Raw genomic sequence first — 24,195 nt, 5'->3', positions numbered from 1 at the left:
AACAAAGAGCAATAAAACCCAAGTAATTAAATTTCAACTCTATTAACATTAACGTATGTCCCCTTGAGATCCAAGCTGCCACTGTCCTGCCCCTTTCTTAGACAGAGAACCCTGAATTTCTCAAGATGCCTAGCGTGCATCTAGAAATAATGTAGTTTGATACCACTTTAACTCACCGTGGCTCCACCCAACAGGGTTTGTAGTTTTGTGAGGCACCAGCACTCATTGTCAGAAAGTGCTAAAGACCTTGCAAAAATACAAACCCCATGATCCCATAGGATGGAGTTGCAGCACTTAAAGTTGTGTCGAACTGCTTTATTTCTACAGTGTAGATGCAGTGCAGCAATGCTGTATGGATGGTGTGTGTGTTCTGATCAGGACTGCCACAATGTACTTTTTTCCTTTTCGTTTTTATCTCCATTTTCTCACCTCTTGATTTGTCTTTACTCTTACATAATTTTAATTAAATTAACAAATAAATAAATAAATAAATACATAATCCAAGCCTGACATGAGTTTATGAAAAGGGAATGAATCTATCACAACTGAATCCCTTGTGCAGCTTGAGGTTGTTCTTTGCAAGAATATCTCTGCTGTGAGATGACAGGTTTAAGAGGGAACACAGCATTTTCTGATGTTGTAGCAATCACTGGTGCCTTTGGCAGAACCTAGGAATCATGAATTGAAAATAACCTCCCTACCTATAACACAGTCTTTTGAGAGTAATGAGTACTGAAAACATTATTTTAAGAAGTCACATAACCTATAAGGACCTTTAATGTTTTTGTGTCAGGAGTAATACTTGTTCATTCTAAAATATCTTTTAGGGTTGGTCATTTTGAGGAATCTGGCACTTCTCTATTTTTATATAGTTTATTTTTAGTGAATTTTGGGTGTTTTTTTTAAAAAAGGAACAACGAAAAACTAAGATGCTGATACATGACTGACAAAGTAACATACAACATATAAAGGAATATGGAATAATTTATATGAATGAGTTAGGTTTAACAATAATATCTGCATCTCTGGTTTTGAGCTCCATGGAAAATATTGGGTTCCAGGTTCTGAGAGAGTGATGTACAAAAGTCCTCTTTTTCATATTTCACTATTAATTTTGTTGTCTTGGATATATTTGATATATTTTGGCTACCAAAATGTGGCTCTCCATCTCCCAGGAAAGTAACTATGCACTCGGACGTACACTTTGCGTTCCCCTTTTGGGGTGAGAAATGTTTGCACACAGATTTTTTCTCATTGTTCCAGTTATCATTGTGACACGGACAACACACACATCAGCTTGAAGCTTCTGAGTCAGATCCCAAAGCTAGTCTTGTAAGAAAAGACAAAAATATTAATTATTTAAATAAAATAATAAATAAATAACTACTACATGGAGTCTGTTTTTGAGGGCGCTCTACATGGAGGCTGTTGGAAATACTGCATAGCAACAGGGAGTAACGTCTGCTCACAAGAGCAGGAAATCCCATAAAATCAACCAATATTTCATGTTTGTTTTTCTTTCATCTACACATTCTGGATATTTTCAGCAACACTTGAGAAATAGCTAAGGGTGATAGCCTCCTGTCTGCTTGCTGATCTCTGACCAACTCAGTCCCAAGTATGTTAGCATTGCAACCTCCGGTCTTTTATCATAGCATGGATGGATGTGCTTTGTTTCTTTACCTGAAAGCAAGGACAAATGGGGCTTCTCTCTGTGGTATGTTACAAAAACTAAAAGATGGAGACTTAGGGATTATTCAGACAGAGAAAATAATATGGGTTGAATCTAGGTTGAATTTTTGTTGTTTAGATGCAATATGAATGCATCCAATTAAATTTTTTTTGGGGGGGGGGCTGCCAAGAACACTACTTAACCTGGGATAATCGATATTGCCATTCCCCCTGAGTTTTAAAAAAAGATTTACATCATCGGCAGTGTGAACAGACCCAGGGTAAACCAGGATAAAACTCTGCATGCTTTGAACATGTTTCGAATACATTTGCATCATCAACTCCATCTTTATTCGAGTGCTGATATGGGTGAGCAACCAAACTCACAGAGATGCACATAGATGTGGTTCCATAGTGTGAATAACAAACCCAGAATATGTGAGTAAGATTATCCATATAGTTGCACTAAAAATAAAATAGACAAACAAACAAAAATGATGTCTCAATGGCTCCTCAGACTTGCAAGCTTTTGATTCCTCCCTCTTGAACTGAGAAGATGTGGGAGCAACATTATGGCGGAAACTGGACTGCAGAGTTTGGCCAAATAGAGACAACAGAGTATGTACTACTTCAGTGCTCATACTACAGGGACATCTGTCTCAGCCTTATTTCACCTTTATTGTATAAACATCAAGGACACACCAGTCAATTTTATACTTCTTTGTTGCTTTTGGACATCAACCCTGACATAACATACAATATTGCCAGAGTTCATGCAGCTGCGTCAATCAATAACCTCTGCAGTAGGCTTGTACCAATCTTGCCCTGCCTCACTCTATTTTAAAAGAATACTTTAAATACTGTTTTTAATCTGTATTTTTACCTTGGGCTCATTCCCACTGGTTTGGGATTTGCCTTCACTCTGTCTTGGTAAATCGTTTCCTAAAGGTCCGTCGTTCTCACTATAAAAGCAGATCTTTGCATTATCCCCTTGTAATCGCTTTTTTCCTTGCGTGATTGTCATCCCCACTAGTTTGTGCCAGTTTAAAATGCATGTCAATCATCTGTGCATCATCAGTGACATAAGCATCCCCCAAAGAGATTATCAGGAACACAGTGCTCAAACCCTCAAAGGACTCCATGGCGTTTTAATTGATTTAAAACAACAACAACAACAACAACAAATTGATTGAAGAGTTGCTTCATTAGTTTAATGAATTGAATCTTCTATGAATTTCTTTTTTTAAAAAATGCACCCATAGGGCACATCTCAAGCACAAACACCCCTCTGCCATTAGTATCTCCCCTCCAGAATGATATGATTCAGACTCATCATTCCCACTTGTTGAACACGCTCCAGAATTGATTCTTTCCAAAAGAACCACCAAAGAACTAGTGTCAAGAAATAGCAGGGTTTTTTTTTTTTTTTTTTTTTTTGTATTTGCCTCATTTCATCATGATTGAAACTGATCACACTAGGATCAGGACCAGTTTCAAATGGGAACGACAGTCATATAAACCGATCAGCAATTCGCTTTAAAGTATAGTGGGAATGAACCTCTTGTTTTCACATTCTTTTCTTCTGTATCCCTCTTTTATCTGTACTGGTCTATGACTATAATAAAGATGAACTGAACTGAACTGGACTGTAGAAATGTGCTGGATATTGTGTAGATTTTCTTTCTTCCCCATAGATATCTGAAAACCTCACCTGTCCCCCAACATCCCTTGTTTAAAAACAGTATGTAAAGAGGCCCTTGTGTCATCGATGGGAAGGGGAGGAGGTCACTTTTGCTACATGTTGTTTCTCTGATGCCTCTGGTTGTGACAAAAGCCCCTTCCTAGGCCTAAAATGGTTATAGGCAAAATATGGCAGAAACGTCCACACAAAAGAAGCAAAACCTGGGGAGCACCCAATAAAATCCACAGAAAAAATTGGAGACACATCTCAAGGCAAGGCATCTCAAGCCCAACATATTTCAGCCTGTACATGCTTCCAAAGGCCATGGGGATCTTTAAACAGAGGCTGGATGGCCATCTGTTAGGGATGCTTTGATTGACAGTTCCTGCATGGCCGGGGGTTGGACTGGATGGCCCTTCCAGCTCTATGATTCTCTATGATCCTGTTCTCTGGAGCAGCAAAAAATAAGCTTGCTCTCTTCTCCATATGACATTCCTTCAAATATTTAAACAGAGCTATCATATCACCTCTTAACCTTCTCTTCTCCAGGCTAAACATCCCCAGCTCCCTAAGTCGTTCCTCATAGGGCATGGTTTCCAGACACTTCATCATTTTAGTCGCTCTCCTTTGGACACGCTCCAGTTTCTCAATGTCCTTTTTTAATTGTGGTGCCCAAAACTGGACACAATATTCCAGGTGGGGCCTGACCAGAGCAGAATATAGTGGCACTATTACTTCCCTTGATCAAGACATTATACTTTTCCACCCACAAGTTACCAGAAATATTTTCTCTTCTGGGGGACTCTGGAACCAGCAAAAAGGGCCTGAGATCTCACATGCAGCTCCATGTGACATCCCAAACCTAAACACTGCAACAATCCAGTTAGAATTTGTAAGAACACACATACCTACTATTTTAAGCAAAGAAACCCTGCAGTTTATGTACTACGTTTAGGAAGTGCATGACACTTCCTCCTCTCCCTCCTGCTGAAGTAACTGAGTGCAAACTACTTGTACATTTTGAACTCAGTTTGGAGCAATTTTAAACAAGCTGAAGACAAAGGGGAAAAGTGAAGGAGAAAATAGAAACTGGGACATTTTGAAAGCAGCTGAGAAAGTGGGATGCCAAAGTATGATAGCTGGAGGATACCTTTTCTCAGGCCAAGAGAAGGCTATGGAGACTATCACATGGGGACGGGATAAGGACTGGATCACTCTCCTGTTCTTATCCCTTCTTTGACTGTGATCCCATGAAAGGCTTTCAGATTGCAGCACTGTTGCCCTGTCACTGAAGCAGCATTGCATTAGCATGAATTCCTGTTAAGACAAAATGCCGGGCAATGTCATTTCAATGATGGGACAATGATGGGATCTGTGTGACATCATTTGAAAGTCTTCTGCACAATCATGGTCAATTATGCTTTCAGGACCAGATAATGTCTGGATAAGCACAACGTCATATGAAAATATTTTTCCAATTGTGCTATGAGAATGAGAAAAGGATGGGGCAAGGATGTTTCCTCCCCTGTCTGATAATCTCCTGAGAGTGATGCTGTCCTTTTCCCATCCCCGTGTGATAATCTCCATAGCCTCCTCTTGGCCCGAGAAAATGTATCCTCCAACTATCCTAGTTTGGCATTACACTTTCTCAGCTGTTTTTAAAATCCACCTCTTCCTTATGTCACCTAATGCCCAAAGCCAATTAGCTACAATTAGAGACTGAACCAACAAGAAAACACAGAATGGTACCTGGAGGAGAGAAGTCCAAAGTAATGCACAGGGCATGACTTTTAGGAAAAGCTGTTCATATCTCTCGTTCTGTAAATTAATTGTGGTGTGTAAACCAGCCCCAGCATTCCCTGTTGGTGGGGCTGCATTCATTGCTGTTCCCTTTTCAATTTCCCTGCTTAGAGAATGGCCTCCAGCTGCACCATTAGAGCTCCAAGAAGTAAGCGGCTTTGGATCAATAGAAGAGTGCCGTTGTGTTCTCTGCATGGCCTTGCTTTCTTCATGAAGTATCCCCACACAACCCCAGACTAGCAAAGATTCATGATGAGTGCTGGCTGCCATAAATAAGCTTTCTTTTCCCATTTTCTTGTGGGACAATCTTGGGAAAAATTAATTATAAGCTTCTGAACAGCCTGTCTAAAAGTATTATTCAAAGTGACAAAAAAGAAAAACACAATTCAGGCAGACAATAGAACTGGGGAAAATAATTAACACAACACAAACACTACAATAAAAAGAGTACTAAAATGTCATGTAAGCCCCACTGCCAGGGGTTAAAAAACAACTAGAAATCCTGCTCAAAAGAACAAAAACAAGAACAAGGCCGACTAATGCAATCTGTATTTTAAACAAACAAAAAAACCCCCTGCATGTTCTGTTCAAAGATATGAAATCTATTACGACAAAAAGGGCACAGCTAGAGTCCTAGCAATCCAAGAGTCTGGAACATAGGAGAAAAGTAATGTTACCTTTAGTTGGCATTGTTCGCTTGGTACTTATTACTTAAACAAACATATGGTGTTTTTATTTTGCTATGTATTTGTAAAAAATGCTTTAAATAATAAACATATCCCCATACAACACAGAAAGTAAATGTTATTCATTATACTTTTAAAAAGTGCATTGCTAGTTGTGTACAGCCACAAAGTCCTTGATTTTCGTAGCGATACATAAAAGGAGTACCATCATACCCTATTACCTGACAAAGCAATGCATTGCAGGTTATGCATCACTTTCAAATTCTAAATGATCTCCATTTAACTCAGAAGGCCTTTGTGGAGCACTGTATTGTAAAGGAGGGAACTTTTTCTCCCCTCCAACTTAAAAAAAATAACTGAGCAAGTCCCATCAAGTTGCTGCCTCCTCTCCCAAGCCCCCAGTGTAATCTTGGCACTCTGGATACTCCAGGTCTTTGTTTCTGATAGCATTATTGTTTTATCTGCATATCTTAGGTTGTTCATGCTCCTTCCTCCTATCTTCACTCCTTCTGCTCTGAGTCTAAGCGTGGTCATTGTACAATATTTTCTGCGTATAGATTGAACAGGTAGGGTGATAGTATTCAGCTTCGCTGACTGGGAGATGTTTTACAATGTATGAAATCATAATTACATGTGTACATTGCCTATACTTATACATAACTATTTGCAATTTAACCTCAAACATTTCTGGAGCAGAAACTCTTACACCATTTACAAGACATAATGAGGAAACATGAGAACTAAGGCTAAAGATGTTGTACTTTTAATGGCAGCAGATGATCAGGGAAGAAAGATTTACTAGATAGGAAGGAACTGGCAAAACCATCTCTGAGTGTTTCTCCTGTCATAGGATCATGAGTGGATGATACGCGCGTGCGCGCACACACACACACACACACACACACACACGATAACATTTAAGGACACTTCAAGGAACAAGGACCATCAGGACACTGAGAGGAAATGTATAAGAACAGAAGGCAGTCAAGATTTTTAGTTACTTGCATTGGATGGCATAGATGACAAAACGGCTACTGGAGATGATGAAGTGGTATAAAGGGTTCCTCTGGAGATTATCACATTGATTTTAAAGTGCCTTATCCTTGATGGGATAAAGGCACATTTAGTTTTAAAATTGGGTGTTATCGCGCTCACCGGTGGCTGGGCAAATGCAATCCGCATGCAACCTGAATCCCAGCTGCACATATCCAGTGGCTTTTCAAAAATGAGATTTTGCCATTTTTGAAAAGCCGCTGGATAAGCGTGGCTGAGATCCAGGAGCATATGGCCACTGGTGAGTGCATTTACACCCGGTTTTAAAATAACATGCACCTTTATCCCGTTGGGATTTTAAAATCAATGCAATAATCTCCTCTATTGGTTATTATGGCCTGCACATTCAGTCCTATTGGAAGTGTGGCTGCAATAGACACAATAGGCATTTCTACAAAGAATGAATTTACAGAGCATGTTAACCAAAGATGTGTGTGAGAAAAACAACAAGACCTCTGAAGGACTGTATATGAGGACTTTTGTGTAACACAAGAAACAATAACATTTATGAGTCATTTCTTGGAACATCATCCTGTAACAAACCTTTGATTTTGGGCTATAGAAAAGTTAGTATGAAGAAATGCTGAAAGATTCTTGGCCTACCCACTTCCCACAATCTAAGCAGAATTTTGTCACTGTAGCTTAAAAGAGTGTCCTTGGGTATCATAGCCCCCATACATATGGGCCAAAATAAAGCTGCTTTGAGGCGTTACAAACTGCCGCTTTGCAGCGGTCTCCCGGCGCTGCTGTTTGCTCCGCAAGGGAGCCGCAGCAGCCAAACCGCGCAGCTCTCTTATGGAGCAAAAAAGAAGCTCCAAAATGGAGCTTCTTCTGGCGGCGCGCTCATGATGCCGCGAGGTGCCAATGGCGCACTCACGACGTCATTAGCGCCACGCGGCGTGTGGACGCACAGCGTCCATTACGTCAAGATGGTGGCGGCGTGTGGAACGGCCGCCACCATTTGTTACGGACAGAGTCTGTAACAGGAATAGGGGCGTCTGGAAGAGACGCCCCTTTTTAAAACTGGGACGTCCTGAGGACATCCCAAGTGGCGGTTTGTAACCTGCCTTTGAGTCATTTTGGAGGTATACTGTTCAAATGATGCATGCGTCCTAAGAGGCTGGAAGCCACACCAAACTCACGCTCCAGTCCTAAGGACTAGAGTGCAACTTTGTCACAGCTTCTGGCCTCTTAAGATGTGAGTGTCATTTAAACAGCATTCCTCCAAAGTGACCTGAAGCAGCTTTACTTTGTCCTGTCTGTATGGGGCCAAGAACTGCCAATTTGAAGGGCCATAGCTGTAATTACTGAATTTTTTCAGGTCATTGATAGAACAAAAAGTATGAAATTTTCAAGTGCTGAATTCTGGGCTGAATGCTAAAGAAATCCAGGAGTGTATGATGCAACATTGAGTGACAAGTGCTCACCATACTTAGCTGTGAAGAAGTGGTGTGCCCACCAATTTTCAGCATGGAGATTGCAGATGCAGCAATTTCTGGAACACATTAAGTTTATATTTCCTGGGGAACACATTAAGTTTATATTTCATGAGCAGTTAGCTATTCACGAGCAGTTGGCTGTCAGCCAAGTGGGCGCCAAAATTTTGACTGCTGACCAGAAACAAAATTGATTTGATATCTCCAAGTTGGTTTTGCAACATTTTGAGTGATGTAGTGGTAATTTTTTTGGAAAAATTAATCACTGTCGATGAAACATGGTTACATCACTATGTCCCAGAGACCCAACAAGATTCCTTGCAGTGGTGATTCTTGGGTTCTCCACAGCTGAAGAAATTCAAGACTCAAAGGTCAGCAGCAAAGTTTATAGCCACAGTTTTTTAGTATAAGAAGGATTTATCTTCAGAAGGTCCAAATAGCTAATGCAGAATACTACTCTAACTTGCTGTGCTGATTAAAAGAGGCACTGAAGGAAAAACAGTGAGGGAAGCTGCAGAAAAGTGTTCTCTTTTTGCAGGACAAGACACCTGCTCACAGGGCTGGCAAGACAATGGATGTTTTGAAGATTTGGGGGATTGAGTACATAGAACATCCACATCTTGCTCCATCTGATTATTTCCTGCTTCCAAACAAAGCAGAGCACAGCAGCAGATATCAAATTCAGGTTTTTTTTGTAAGGGTTAAAAAATGCAAAACAATGTGCCAAGTGAAGTCGCAGGCTTTCATGGCCAACACCCATAGTTTTTGTAGGTTGTTCGGGCTATATGGCCATGTTCTAGAAGAGTTTATTCCTGATGTGCCTGGCATCTTCAGAGAAATGTGCCAAATGTGTCAAAATTTTGGGGTGACTCTGTGGAATAGCATGCAAGTTTCATGGCTCTAGGATAGGTCATTCCCTTCTTGGTCAGGCCAAGAACTTTTTAGCATCCCCTCATACTTGTGATGAGAGAATTCTGACAAGAAAAGACCAAGAGTAGGTTTAAAACTAAAATCTTTGGTCCCCAGAGGCTTCCCACCCTTATAATTTTCACTTGAGTTTTCCAACGATCCCTTCAGCCTGTTATATTAAAGTATTGTTGAATGTTATCTTCTTGCTGTTTTGCCCCTTCAAGTTTCTGAATTATGGCAACCCTAAGTACAGCATTTTCTTGGCAAGGCTTGTTTAGAGGGGGGTTGCCATTGCCTTTCTCTGAGGCTGAGCAAGTGTGCCTGGCCCATGATAATCCAGTGGATTTCCATGACCAGGTAGGGATCTGTACTTTGGTCTCTCAGAGTCCTAGTCTAGCATCACTACACCATGCTGGTTCTAGCCTGACCACCTCCTGACATAAAAAAAAATCACCATGCTGGCTCTCTCAGGGATAGGTTCCTCCACCACAAAAAAGAAGAATAGTTCAACATGTTTTGGCAAACTTTTCATTCAAAACTAACAAAGTGCATGTGTGAAAGGAAACAACCAGATATAAGCTTTGCATAAGTAAACAAAAATGTTCTGTACTTTATTAAGACCACTTGAAAGCTTCTTCCAGATATTTTTTTTTATTTCATCAGCATCCACTCTTCTTATGATTTCCATTTTATTGGTCACACTTAGAGATCTGTGCTTCTTTAAGATACTAGAGCAACTGGCAGGGCAGGTTTATCTGCTCTCCCCCTTTCTGCCTATTTTTCTGTTTGTGCATGCTCAGCAAAGGATTCTGGAGACATTGCTCTTCATCTTGCCTGTTTTAGGTAGGCACATACAGTCACACTAGAACTGGATAGAATAGAATCACATAGTTTCTGAACTCAAGTTTCTGTTTCATTGTTTACCACAGACATGAAAATATGTTTTTTCCAGCCCTCCTTTACCATCCTCCTAGCGCCAATGCTGTCCAAAACCTTCTCGCTAAACAGAAAACAATGCTGAAAAGGGGGACTGGGCAGGCATTAAATTTTTTACCCTTTATTTATTTGCTCAAGACTTAACAAAAATTCATAACATCCGATATATATTTGTACATAGATTTCCAACGTCTTGAACTTAATCTTTCCCCCGCCCCCATAAATAAACCCACCCTATCCCCACCCCCTCTGCTATATACATTGTTTTCTTAGCATTAATTTCTTATCAAGCAATGCTGAGAAAGTAACCCTCTTTTGACATTGTCTCTATCGATCTGTGTGATTTGACTATTATCCACGACTCTATTCTCCATAAACATTTCCCTTCCAACCGGAGGTATATACTTAGTGTACTGGAACTATATACATTGCAGTCTTGATAACATGTCCCACATATAATCTTTACACAAAAATTTTATAATCCATAACCATAGTCGGTATCCACTAGCTTACATATATTTACCTACAAACTCATACAGTCTTTTCCAGTCATTCTCCCAATCTTGAGACCATCTATCACTTCTTAGCAAAGTTAGGCCTGTTACAGACTGCCAAAATAAAGCTGCTTGGGGTCTCTTTGGAGGTATGCTATTTAAATGATGCCTGGGTCCTAAGAGTCCGGAGGTCGCGCCAAAGCCACACTCCATTCCTAAGCACCGGAGTGCAGCTTTGGTGCAGCTTCCGGATTCTTAGGATGCATGCATCATTTAAACAGCATACCTCCAAAGAGACCCCAAGCAGCTTTATTTTGGCAGTCTGTAACAGACCGTTTATCTAGTTGAACCATACTTAGCCATTTTTCCAGCCATTCTTGCATTGTAGGGATATTCTTATCTTTCCATTTTCGGGCATAACATAATCTCGCTGCGGTATAAGCATATAATAGAATTTTCAAATATCTACATTCTTGTTTTTCTACAATAATATTCAAAAGATAACTCTCTGGTTTAATCTTAAATTGTAGAATCTTTTGTGTTATGTCATGGACTTCTTTCCAAAATTTATTAACTGATGGACATGTCCACCAAACATGATATAATGTAGCCTGCTTACTTTGACATTTCCAGCAATTGCTGATGTTACTGCCTTGCATCTTTGCAATTTTATTAGGTGAATAATGCCAACGATAAAGCATTTTGTAGAAATTCTCTTTAACGTCCATGCTATCAGTGAATTTTAGATCTTGTCCCCATGTTTTATGCCAAGTGTCAATGGGAATAGAGTATCCAAAATTTTGCAACCACTTCACACAGGCTTCCTTTATTATTTCCGTTTCTGTCTCCTGGGCAGGCATTAAAAGCTTTCATAACAATGAGCTTCTTTGCTAGAGGTGTTGTTAACAGAGATACACTTGAACAGATAATTTGTAAATATCAGGGACACTTTCTCAGCCAGAGTTACACAATTCCTTAATTGTAATAACATCTGCAATGCAGAACAAAAGTTCAACACAGAGTTCAAAAGATGGAGATTCAGTTATAGCACCGACACAGGTAGAGTTTAAACGTAACATGTTCTCATACAACAACCTTTCTTACCAGATTTTACAATACAGGCCCTGTGTAGCTTTCTGGTTAGGAAAATTCTAGTATTGTCGCTTTTTCTGAGCCTTTACATACAATTTATTTGCTGAGTTAAAGGTATTGTTTTCCTATCTTTTTGTAATGTCTGTGTCATTCTGTTCTGTTGTTTTCCTCTCTATTTATGTCTAGGTCAGGGTCTCCAGCAAGTGTTTTTTCTACCTTCAGTAAGTTGGGCTGAACTACATTTTACCTTGGCACTATTTACCAAGTTCCTGAACTAGCATTAGTTTTGGAGTGAGCTGCAGGGCTCTGTCCTCAGTGCTTCTTTGAAGTGCTTGTAAAATAGATTTTAACTATTTCAGTTGCTAATTCCAGAGCCAATTATTACTGTATATACTCAACTATAAGTAGACCTCATGTATAAGTTGAGGTCAGGTTTTGGGGCCAAAGTGATGGATTTTGCCATGACTTGTGCATAGGTTGAGGGTAAAACTTGGAGGCTCCTTCAAAGTGTGTATGTGTGCATATGGCAAGAGAGACTCTCACTGAGGCTTTTCTTCATTGTTTCAGCTTTTGTTTCAACCAGGTGCGTGGGTGGGAGGGGGATTCTTAAACAAACAGCTAAAGAGGTGTCAAACTGCATTCGTTCTGCAGCCTAGCACCAGCCTACATCTTCAGAGCAGCAATGATGCAGGCCCTTGAGGAAGCATGGCCCATCATTCACAGTTCCTGGCACTCTTTTACTTGAGGCAATGGCCCCTGTTCAAAATTAAACCTATGGCAAGGGGCTAAGGGTGAAGTGTGCTTCCAGTTTGGGGAGGAGGGTGCATTTACTCTCAGAACATTGGGACATATTTATTTATTTAATTTATTTCATGGATTTATATCCCACCTTTCTCCCACAATGGGCTTCAAGGAGGGCTATAGTAATTTTAAAAAAAGGCAGAACTAAAACACTGATAATTAAATATTAACCACATTAAAACAAGTTAAAAACAGCACAGTTAAAACCAATTTAAAATAACCATTAAAACATTAAAACAGTACACTACATTACACCAAAATAATTTCACCCACCAAATGCCTGCGTGAATAAAGATGTTTTACTCTTCAGCTTTGCTCAACATTGTTTTAGTATTTATTTGAAACTGATCCTTTAAAGAATATGCTTTAGAAATGAGCTGTTCCTTGGAGGGGGAAAAAGACACCCTCAAGCACTGAAAAGGAACCCAGAAGCAAGAATTCAGTGTATTCCCATATGCATGGAAATAAGTGAATCCAAACCTGTTAAGTCATCAGAATTTAAATAAACACAGACCCTCATTTATTCATGAGGCCATCAATGAAATATAATTTTATTTCTGTCTAGTAATCAAAGTGCAAATATCTTTTAAATCAAATGTAAGATTAATGAACCCTCCAGGAAAAAAAGAAACAGTTGTTTTCCAGCACAGGGGGAGAAATAAACACAGATGGAGAATGTGGATTAATTTCTCTGCCAACCCCATGCCTAGAACTTCACTTAAATATGCGTTCTTGTAGCAGTGAGCAAAACAAACTCTTTGGAGCTGGGAATTCTAAATAATAATTATTTCTTTTAGAATATTAATAATGAATCAGGGATGCATTCTGTAAATCTAATTGAGCTACATGAGAATCATCAGAATGATCACTGCTCTGCATGTTCTGGATTAGGAGGGGAAATTCGATGTAAGCAATGAAAAATTAGCCTAAAACAAATGGATAAAAAGTGGGTGGAAGTGTGTTTTGTTCATTCCAGCCCAATTCTGGGAGCTCCTATGTGTCAGCTTTGTCTTTACCACAACCCTGTGGTGAAGAGTGAAATAAAATCTACTGTCCCAGGACACAGTCAGCTTCATAGCTGAGTAGATATAATGAACCCAGGGCCACAAGGTTCAAAACAACAAGGCTGCAATCCAACAGGGCTGGAATCCAATCTCGTGGTGGCTTTCGATACCATCAAGCCTGGTATCCTTCTGAGGCACCTTGCTGGGATCAGACCTGGGGGGACTGTTTCACAATGCCTCCATTCCTTCCTGGATGGGTAAACCCAGAAGATGATGCTAGGGGGCTCCTGTTCGAACTCATGGCCCTTGGCCTCTGACCTCCCTCAAAATTCAGTTTTGTCCTCCATGCTATTTAACTTATATATGAAACGGCTTGTAAAGGTGGTCTAGAATTTTGATGTTCAGTGCCATCAGTATGCTGATGGCATCCAGCACTATTACGTCTTTTCACCAGATGTCAAGGAAACCATTTTGGACTTAAACCAGTGCCTGTCATCCATAATGAAAGGGACAAGGGCAAACAAATTGAAACAATCCAGCCAATATGGAGGTGCTCCTGATCAACCGAAAGGTCAGATGAAGGTTTTCCTGGTGAGTCAATGTTGTTTCTATTGTAGTTAAGTTGGCTTGGAGACCACTGAAGACCATCCAGACCAACTTAACTACAACAGACACGTCTGATACAAAATGTAGCCCTGTGACTCTGATATCACCACTTTTCCTTTCCTGTATGATTTTTTTAAAATGTAAAAAAGTTGTGAGAGTCACTGGCCTACATTTTGTCTCAGATGCTTCTTCTTTTGTAAGTTAATATGGTCTGGAGGGATATCAGTGCAGGCAGAAGCCACTCTCATTTTGGCCATGTGAGGACCAAGGGCAGTAGAACATAGGCAATAAAAATTCGAACCCATCTGAAATTTTGCATGTCGAAATGGATGTCAAAATGTCACTGCTGAGCAGGAGGTTGAACTTGGCTTGCTGCATACAAGTTGTAATCCAGCACACCTACTTGGGAGTATGCCCCATTAAATACATCTGAGTATGCAGACGTACGATTTTACTCTACATGGAAAAATACACTCACCCTTGTCTCAGTTATGTATACATTTGAATAGCCATCAGAAGAGACCCATCAGACTTGCCCTATTCTATTACCCCAGAGAAACTGTGCTGCTTCCACAAGACAAATGCTATCACTGACTTTGAAGTATTTTCATAAACACTACATGTGGCATTATCGACACCCTCTTCATAGGAATACTGAAGATTTTCTTTCAGATCTTTGCAGAAATCTGCACTGCAGATGTACCACAGTTAAGAAAATCGATGTGTTCCTGCCCATTACTTCCTTAACAGACAATTTGATACCAGAGGCAGAAACAGCATAGAAAGAATAGGAATGAGTTACTCTACCACCAAAATAAATAAATAAATAAATAAAGAAAGAAAGAAAGAAAGAGAAAAAGAAAAAAAGAGCTGTTCAATGTGTTTCAGTAAGTGGTATATTCAAAACTAACAATATGCACATGGTGAAACAGAACAACCATGTCAAGTAAGCCTTGCATAAGTAAACAAAAACATTTTGAATCTTCTAGAGACCACATGAAGGCTTCTTCCAAAAAAGGATTCCAGAGATGACTTTTTCTTTTGCCAGCTTCCACTTTTCTTATGATTTTTGCTATAAATCTATGCTTTAAAAAAAAAAAAGAAGCTTATCTGCTTTCCTTTTTGCTGTTGACGCATGCTCAGTAAAGGATTTTGGAGGTAGCTACCATTGATCTTGCCTGTTGTGCAGCTAATGCTGGATGAGCTACAGTAGAATTCCTTTCTTATCCATCTCAAGCATTATTTGAATTTGAAGGCTTTCATCATGGCCGTCATCCATAGCTTTTTGCGGGTTTTTTGGGCTATGTGGCCATGCTATAAAATAAAATAAACAGTATTCTAGAAGACTTTCTGAAGATGCCAACCACAGATACTGGCGAAACGTCAGGAAGAAACTCTGCTAGAACATGGCCACATAGCCCAAAAAACCCGCAAAAAATCAAGCATTATTGTATTGCTATATGACTCTGGGAGATGAATGGAGAAAAAGTAATGACTTTTTTAAAAACAGTTTTTAAAATTTTAAATCAGATTTTTAAAATTGAAATGGGATTTTTAAAAATTAAATGTTTTTTTTCCTTTTTGAGGAAAAAAAATCTACCGAAAGAGAATTTTCTATTTAAGATGCACTATGGTCTAAAGGTTATTCATCATTAAATTGGGATTAGTTTTTAATTAAATAGCATGAGACTATATATTCATGCAGTGTTTACATTTTTTGGTAAATGAATTCCATTAATCCAAGCAAGGACTGTTCCGAAGTGGTTCAGCTAATTCCTTCCTCTGACATGTAGCTTACAGCGTCTGGTATTCATTGGCAGTCTCCCATCCAATATTAAATGGGCCTGACTCTGCTTATTCTAATATCCATCACATTGTAATGGGCTGTGCACTCCCACAGACTGAAATATATTTAATAAATATATCTGTATATGCTTACAGATGTATGGAGAGATATTCCGTCATGCTGGCTGATGGCTAGTACACTGACTGATTCTTTGTAGGTTGGTCTAAACTCCTAAATCCAATTGGTAGACCCAAACTAAGGTTCTTTTATTGCTGCTGGGTGGACGTCATCGCCTACGTAAAGATGGCAGCCCCGATGTGGACAGGAGGCCGCCATCAGGATGCCGGCCACATGTACTAAGGTTAGGGACCATGCAGTTGATGCTCAGTCTCTAACCCTAGTATCACCACCGCCACGCCCCTTTTGGCCTGTCTGCCTTGGAGCTAAGTTAAATGTACTGAGTCTATGATGGTTACATAAGTGTCAACATACCAGGGTCTCATAGATTTATGAAAGGGGGAAAAATACATTTGACAAAATATGCACTTTTGGAAAAGATACAAACATCTACCATGTGAGGAAAATATACTTTATTTACTGTGGCCATGTCCTAATAAATGCATTCACTTGAAAAAATGCACAATTGATCAAGAGATCAATTGATGCATTATTTATTTATTTTTGGTAAAGGAAAAATCCACTTGGAACTGGCACAGAAGTGAAGTGGAGAAGGAGGGAATCCATGAAAACAGACTTGCTCAGTCTGTCCATCCCAGAACTTGGAAAATTTACTTCTTAAACAGCTGTTCCTAGAATCCATGAGCCAGCATGGGAGTTATCTGACAAAGTAACTTTTGCAGTCTCTGGTCCGTCTTGAGCTTTTACATCCACTAGAGATTTGGGATGTTGTAGTCCCCCCCCTCCATACCCAAAATAATGTTTTGAACCTCTGGTCCATTTTTACCCCTCCTCTTCTCCCCCATACCCTGCTGTCCCTTGAGATGTGTCCTTCTGATGCACTACTTACAGTACAAGTCTTGCTGATATGCTCCCATAATGAGATCAATGATCCTGTTCTTTCATGCTGATTTTCCATGCTACAAGTATAATTATAGTGCGCCACCAGGCCAGTAGCGCTCATCTAGGATGTGCTGACAAGTCTCCTACTGAACTAATGGCTTGTCTTATCTCAGCATGGTGATGCATATCTTTTTGAGAGTTGGCTGGGGAAGAGGAAGGAAAGCAAGGATGGAAAAGAATGTTGGTGGCTTTGAGAAGCTAACCAAAATCACCCGCTTCCCATCTCTCAAGAGCTTTTGTGAAACAAAGAGTACCTTGCATTGGAAATTTATTCATTTTCAAGGCTTGCATTATGTTAGATAGGTGTGAAATCATGTGCATATTTTAAAAATAGTGAATGGCTAAAAATGCTTACAGTTGAAAGTATTTTCTCTGGATTTCGAGGGGTTGGAATGCAAACCTTCAAGATCATTTAATGTTGCAGTTTAATGTTGGAGTTTCACATTCTGAAAACTTACATTTATAATATTGGATTAAAATTAATATGTCATAGTTTAGTTTTGACATATAAGAACTGTTCTTTCACTTGAATTCATCAATGTCGAAGTAACCATCTAAAAATACTGAATCAGGAAACATTGTTGCATGTGGTAACTAAATATTCAATATTGATTTTGATTGATTAGCAGATTAGCAGAGTATGACAAAAGAACTGGACCCCAAATTTGAGGTGAAAAGATATCCTGCTTCTGAGATCTTCCAAGGGGGCTAGCTATTAGTTTTATCTTCAAGAAATGAATCTTATTTGTAGATTTGGAGTCCTGGCCTGGTCTCTGGACTTGAATATAGGCTGGGATGAAGAATAAGATTGCATTTCCTCCCGTTTCATCTACAAAAGTCACTTGGACAGGCAACTGGATCTTTCTTAATCATTGACAATGGGATCTTGCATCCTCCCTGAAGGCAGACCTTCTCAACAGGTGCAGGGTGAATTGAATGGTACCAGAGGTGTCACAAGAGGTAAGCTGAAGGTACAGCCAACCCTGGTGATAACGTAATATGGATGACACCACTGGTCCCCAAACATCTGCCTTTTGGCAGAAACAGGCTGTGGCATTCACCTGCATCTCTCTACAATGCTGGAGCTCAGTGGAAAAAGATGGTTTGAGTGGGGCATGGCTCAGTGGGAGGAGAAAAAAAGAGACGAGGCTTCTTTTAAAAAAAAGTTCTTTTAAAAAATTCTTTAAAAACATCACATCTTACCAAATTTTCACTTTAACCACACACAACAAAGTACATGTAAATACACTTAGGCTGTGCATATGATATTGTAATTTAAAGGTATAATTTTAATTTGGCTAGTTGCTTATGTCAGAGAGCCAGCATGACATAGTGGTTTGAGTGCTGGACTGTGACTCTGGAGACCAGGGTTCGATTTCTGGCTTGGCCATGAAACCCACTGGGTCACCCTGGGCAAGTCACAGGCTCTCAGCCTCAGGGGAAGGCAATGATAAACCTCCTTTGAGCAAATCGTGCCCGGAAAACCCCATGTTAGGCTCGTCTTAGGTTGCTATAAGTTGGAAACAACTTGAAGACACATAACAACAACTATAGAGTTGTTTATGTCACAACTATTACCATTACATTCAGTAATATACAGGAATTATGATTAATGGGTAACATTAGTACAAAAAACATTACTAACGATTCTGTATTGTGTGGTATGGGAGGAGATCAATGGGGTGGTCCATCAGTTACTGCACTGGATGATGCCTCTGAATGGCACACAGCTGTCTCTGTCATCTACCCCCAGAAGAGACCCCCCCTCACTGTGGCTAACCATAAGGCTGGTCCTAGGAGGGGTATGTAAAAGCAAGCAAGCTGATCTGACTGGCAATGAAGGAATACTCCATCAAGATCAAAGATAAAACCATTCAATATATATTTTTAGTAGGAAACATGCAGGCTTGCGAGAGAGCTGAGCTTTGGTTGCCAAGGTGCTCCCGCATTTCGATTTGGGCTATTGTTAGATCCCTGGCTGCTGAGATTTTCCCAGTCTTTCTTCTACACTACCAATTTCTGTTTCCCACTCCAGTGCAATAATAAATCCATTAGTGCAACAATATACCTTCTCTCTAATGCATCTCTCCCTGTAGGCTCTAGGCTGACTCATGTTGGGAGACCACTTATAAGCAGAAAATGTTGCAATGAGTTTTCTGACATATTTGCAATTGAAGCAGAATGCAGAAGCAGTAACCTTGAGTATTCAGAAATCTGGTTTATTCTTGGAATTGGCTTTCAAAAGACCACATCCCTCTCACACATTTCCCCCCCTGGATTTCTTATTGCTGTTGCAATTGCTGGTGTTCTTCACTTTTTAGAATACCTTTCCTTGCACTGATATATCAGCGGATGTTTTTAATTTGGAATTCCCCAATCTGGTGCCCTTCAGATACTCTGGAATACAGACTCCATCATCCCCACCAAATTTGTTTTAGTTCTTGCTTTGTTTCTAACTGTAAAGTATATTATGTATATGTTTTTGGAAGCACTTTTGTGAGAGGGTGTGACAAAAATACACTTCAGAAATAAAGCAATACCCTGCAATATCTTCTCCTGTTCATCTCAATGGATATACAAGGATGCTAGCAGAGGGAATATTACCGGCTCTGAACCAAAAACCACAGTGTAACTTTACTCAGTAATAAGACATACCACTGTGCCACAGTGCAATATTCTTTTCAGGCTGATCTGCTAAATCTGTATCTGATGCCAACTTGGAGGGCCCTTGTGCTGAAGTATGCTCTATGTGTAGATTCAGCAAGGCTTTTCTTTGTACTTCTGGCTCTCATTTTGCCCTGGAACAAGACGATCATCTCCACTCCTGCTACCCCCAAAGGGGGAAAAAATCGAAATGCAGGAGTACACATTGATATACAGAGCTGTGGCTGCATCTGCACTGTAGCAATTTAACTTCTATGGCTCAGTGTTACGGAATCCTGGGAAGTGTAGTTTTGTTGTGGTAAAGAGCTCTCTGACAGAGAAAGCTAAATGTCTCACAACATTCCCAGAATTCCATGGCATTGAGCCATGGTAGTTAAAGCAGTGCCAAACTGGATTATTTCTGCAGTGCGGATACAGCCTTGGAAAGGTTGCTTGTTTGCACTACAAACAATCTGGCTGGCCTACCTGGCAGATTCTCAGAGTTGTAGTCTGAAAAAGCAATGTCTCCAAGCTCTGTAGAAAGACCTTGCTCAGTCTTAGATAGACATGGATAGGAAATTTATTTCCTTTTGTTTCTGGAGAAAATTTACAAGTATAATTTGTATACAGTATGTCTTCATATTCAGGATGTAAAGAATGTTGTTGTTGTAGGTGCTGTGTGCCTTGAAGTTGTTTCCAACTTATGGTGACCATATGGCGACTCTATTGTGGGCTTTTCTTGGCAAGTTTCTTCAGAGGGGGTTTGCCATTGCCATCCTCTGAGGTTGAGAGACTGTGGTTTGTCCAGGGTCATCCAGTGGGTTTTCATGGCCAAGCCAGGATTTGAAATCTGGTCTCTAGAGTCATAGTCTAATGCTCAAACCAGTACACCTCAGCTAGTTGAGCACTGGTCCTGCTGTATACCTCCCTTAAACCAATTTTTAAAAACTCACCTTTCAGGTCCAGTTCATCTGGAGCCCTCTGGAGTGATGGCAGGTGGCTGTTTACAATAGATTCCAATGTGCCACGTACCACTGTGTGGGAGTGACATGGGACACTGGTTGAGAGAGCAACCCATGGTGGCAAGGGTGGGCAGCACAGGGGGGCACATGTGCAAACTCTGGAGTGTCAGGTAACGGGAAGATGCTGGGGCAGCTCTGGTCCCAGAATATCCCAGGCTGCTCCCCCAATTTTCTGGCCCATGAAGACAACATCTAGCCAGACCTAGGCCTTCCATTGCTTGACTCTTTAAATACAGAGACCGAATCCCTGTGTGTTAACAGACATGTTAGTGCTGTATTAGCATCCCCAGCTCTTTTCTTTAAGGTCCTCCTCTTCTTTAATACCAAACTATAGAACATCTATGTTAAGCTAGCCCAGTACTGTACAGTCATCTCCATTCTGGGAACAGATGTACCTAGTATATTTGTTCATTTGAGCTGGGAAACAAATCCACATGCTTCAGTAGATGTGTGTGTGTGTGTGTGTGTGTGTGTGTGTATCTAAAGAAGCTACTGCTAGCTGCTAGGATGGCTAGGATCCTGAAGAAACAGAAACATATTGTAGGTCTACAGTGTCTTACCTTCAACTGTCCTGATTTGGCAGCAAAAGCCCCAATTAATCCTCTGCCATTTTTCCATTGCTTTTAAAATGTTCCATTTGTGTGTGACATACTGGTTGGAGTACTGGACTACAACTGTAGAGACCAGGGTTCAGTTCCCCACTCAGCCATGAAACCCACTGGGTGTCCTTGATCAAGTCAGCCTCAGGGAAAGGCAATGGCAAAACCCCTCTGAACAAATCTTGCCAAGAAAACCCCATGATAGGTTCACCTTAGGGTTGCCATAGGTCGCAACCGATTTAAAGACACACAACAACAACAAACCCTTAAGTGACTCCTGATAATTCATACAGTTGGATTGGGAGACACCTCTGCTTCAGATGATGAAAAGCTGTTATTACACATTATTGCACATAATAATGTGTAACAATCCGCCTGTGCTATTGTTTTAATAGTGCAACCTGATATGTTTCATATGACTGTTACCATTTTGTTTTTTTAAAAAAGCAGTCTATGTGGGTGAGTGCATTGTTCTCAGATTATGAAAAATACATTTCAGTGGGGGCAGCCAGCTGGACTTCTTTCTCAGCACGAGCGGCTTGAAGGAAGAAACCACCTGGCACAGTTCTCATTTCTTGACTGCAAGCTGTTATGTTCGTTGCTACCATATTCTCTTTGTTGTGCTACAATAGGTGTTTCAAAATAATCCCTGTGTTTGCAATCATGGTTCGTTGTTTAACACACCAGTAGAGTTACTGTGTGGGCGAAGGTCCTCTCATTGATAATTGGCAAATTCATGGGTTCACTTCCAAGCATGTGAAGCATGTTCCCTGGGAACATGGGAGGACTTGTTATACCAAGACCACTACATGCTGAATTAAGACACGCAGAGGCCCCAAAACCATGTCAAATTTAAGAGGGCCCATGGTGTTACTGGAAAGAAGTGCATATTTTTGAAATTATCTCAAATTATCTTTAAAAATTAAAATTTATTTAATTTTTTCCCCCGCAGGCAGATTTGGGTCTAATCTGCACTATGAAATAATGCAATTTGACACCACTTTAACTGTCATAGCTCCATCCTATGGAAAGCTGGGATTTATACTTTATGAGGCCCAAGTGCTCTGATATCTATACAGCCCACAAAACTACAGACTCCACAGTTCCATAGCATGGAGCCAAGGTATCTAAACTGGTGTCAAAGTGCATTATTTCTGCAGTACATCTTATTTTATTATACCAACTAAAAAGGACTGGAGCACAGCTTTGGTGCAGCTTCTGGCCTCTTAATATGGGTGTGTCATTTAAACAGCATACCTCCAAAGTGACTCGAAGCAGCTTTATTTTGGCCTATCTGTTTGGGCCCTTAGTTTCTGTGTATATCTGGCATTCTCCACTGCCATTTATTCTGCACACTGTAGCATTAGTGCAAAGCAGATACATGATTGGCCCATCATCTAGGGTTTCCAACATGATAATGGGAACCCTGGCTACTAAATGAATCCCATGAAATGCAGAGGCTGGAAATAACTAGTGAATTCATTTATGGAGTTATTACTGCATTAGGATTTCTAGTGATATGGCCTAACTCACTAGGTTTTCTGATTAGCACTGATCCAATGCATTTGTAAGTTAATGACTTTTTCAAAAGATTGGAGTTTGTTAGAATGACTGTCCCTTCCTCTGGCAGATTTAGCAAGACCAGACAGCCTAAGGAGAAAAATGATTTGGAAGGGAATAAATATCTCACATGGCTCTATCGCTAAGTAGAAGAATAGCTGGGAAGCAACTGAAGGGCTGGCATTGAGGAGCAGTTGAAGAATGATAACCTCTCTTGGTTTCATTTCTCTTTTCCTCCCTCATACTGCTTCTTTCTTAAACACTCTGAGTTTGTATGTGGGTCAGTTGGAGCTTAGTTTGGAGCCCAAAGATACGTTTACCAAACCCCATGCCTCTCCATTCTTCTTGTTGTCATTGTTGTGTGCCTACAACTTGTTTCTGACTTATGGCAACCCATAGCCTCCCTATTTTTACCCACAAGCAAATCTCTTTGAAAGAGAGGCAGTGTGGTATAGTGGTTTGAGTGTTGAACTATGACTCTGGAGACCAGGGTTCAATTCTCTGCTTGGCTATAAAACCCACTGGGTAATCTTGGGTAAGTCACATGCTCTCAGCTTCAGGGAAAGGCAATGGTAAACCTCCTCTGAACAACTCTTGCCAAGAAAACCCCATGATACGTTCACATTAGGGTTGCCATAAGTTGGAAATGACTTGGAGGCAAACAGAAACAATAAAATATCTTTGAATCCCTTGATAATTCTACAATGTGTTTATTATTGCTCACAAAATGCTGGTGAGCTGGATAACTGGATGGAAAATTTTCCTTACCCCTTATACTTCTTTATACTTCTGAACAGAACTGGAGAGGGGATGGGTTTTAAATAACAAGTTCATTAACAATAACCATTTAAATGAATTAAATTGTTAGTGTTGCTGGTGATGAATTAATTTCCCATTGTCAGATGCTTAATAGCTGTATCACTGAATTCATTTTCAAGCCTAATGTTCCAAGCTCTTATGAAACTTACCCAAACATGTGTCAGCTTGCAAGCAATTCTGATGTGTGCAGTTGCATCATAGACATAGAACAAGATTCACACATTTGGAAGTCAGTACCTGAAGAAGGGTTTTCGACCCCACTGTCCTGTATTGCATGTATAATTCCTGTGAATGATCAACACCTGAGGAATAGTAATAAATACTGTACTCCATTTGACCTAATTAAAATGAGGCCAATAACTGGATTCCTAGAACAGGTATAGAAGATTCAAACAGCACTTACGGTAAGCTTATTCTGTGCAAAGAGGAGATCATGCTGCCTTGTGAAAACTGCAATTGATTGTCCATCCAGGACTGAATAGACCACTGATATTCAAAATAGTGGTCAATGAATCGG

Source organism: Sceloporus undulatus, chromosome 2 (assembly GCF_019175285.1).
Source record: "Sceloporus undulatus isolate JIND9_A2432 ecotype Alabama chromosome 2, SceUnd_v1.1, whole genome shotgun sequence".
Classification (NCBI taxonomy): domain Eukaryota; kingdom Metazoa; phylum Chordata; class Lepidosauria; order Squamata; family Phrynosomatidae; genus Sceloporus; species Sceloporus undulatus.
This window is presented reverse-complemented; position numbering follows the sequence as displayed.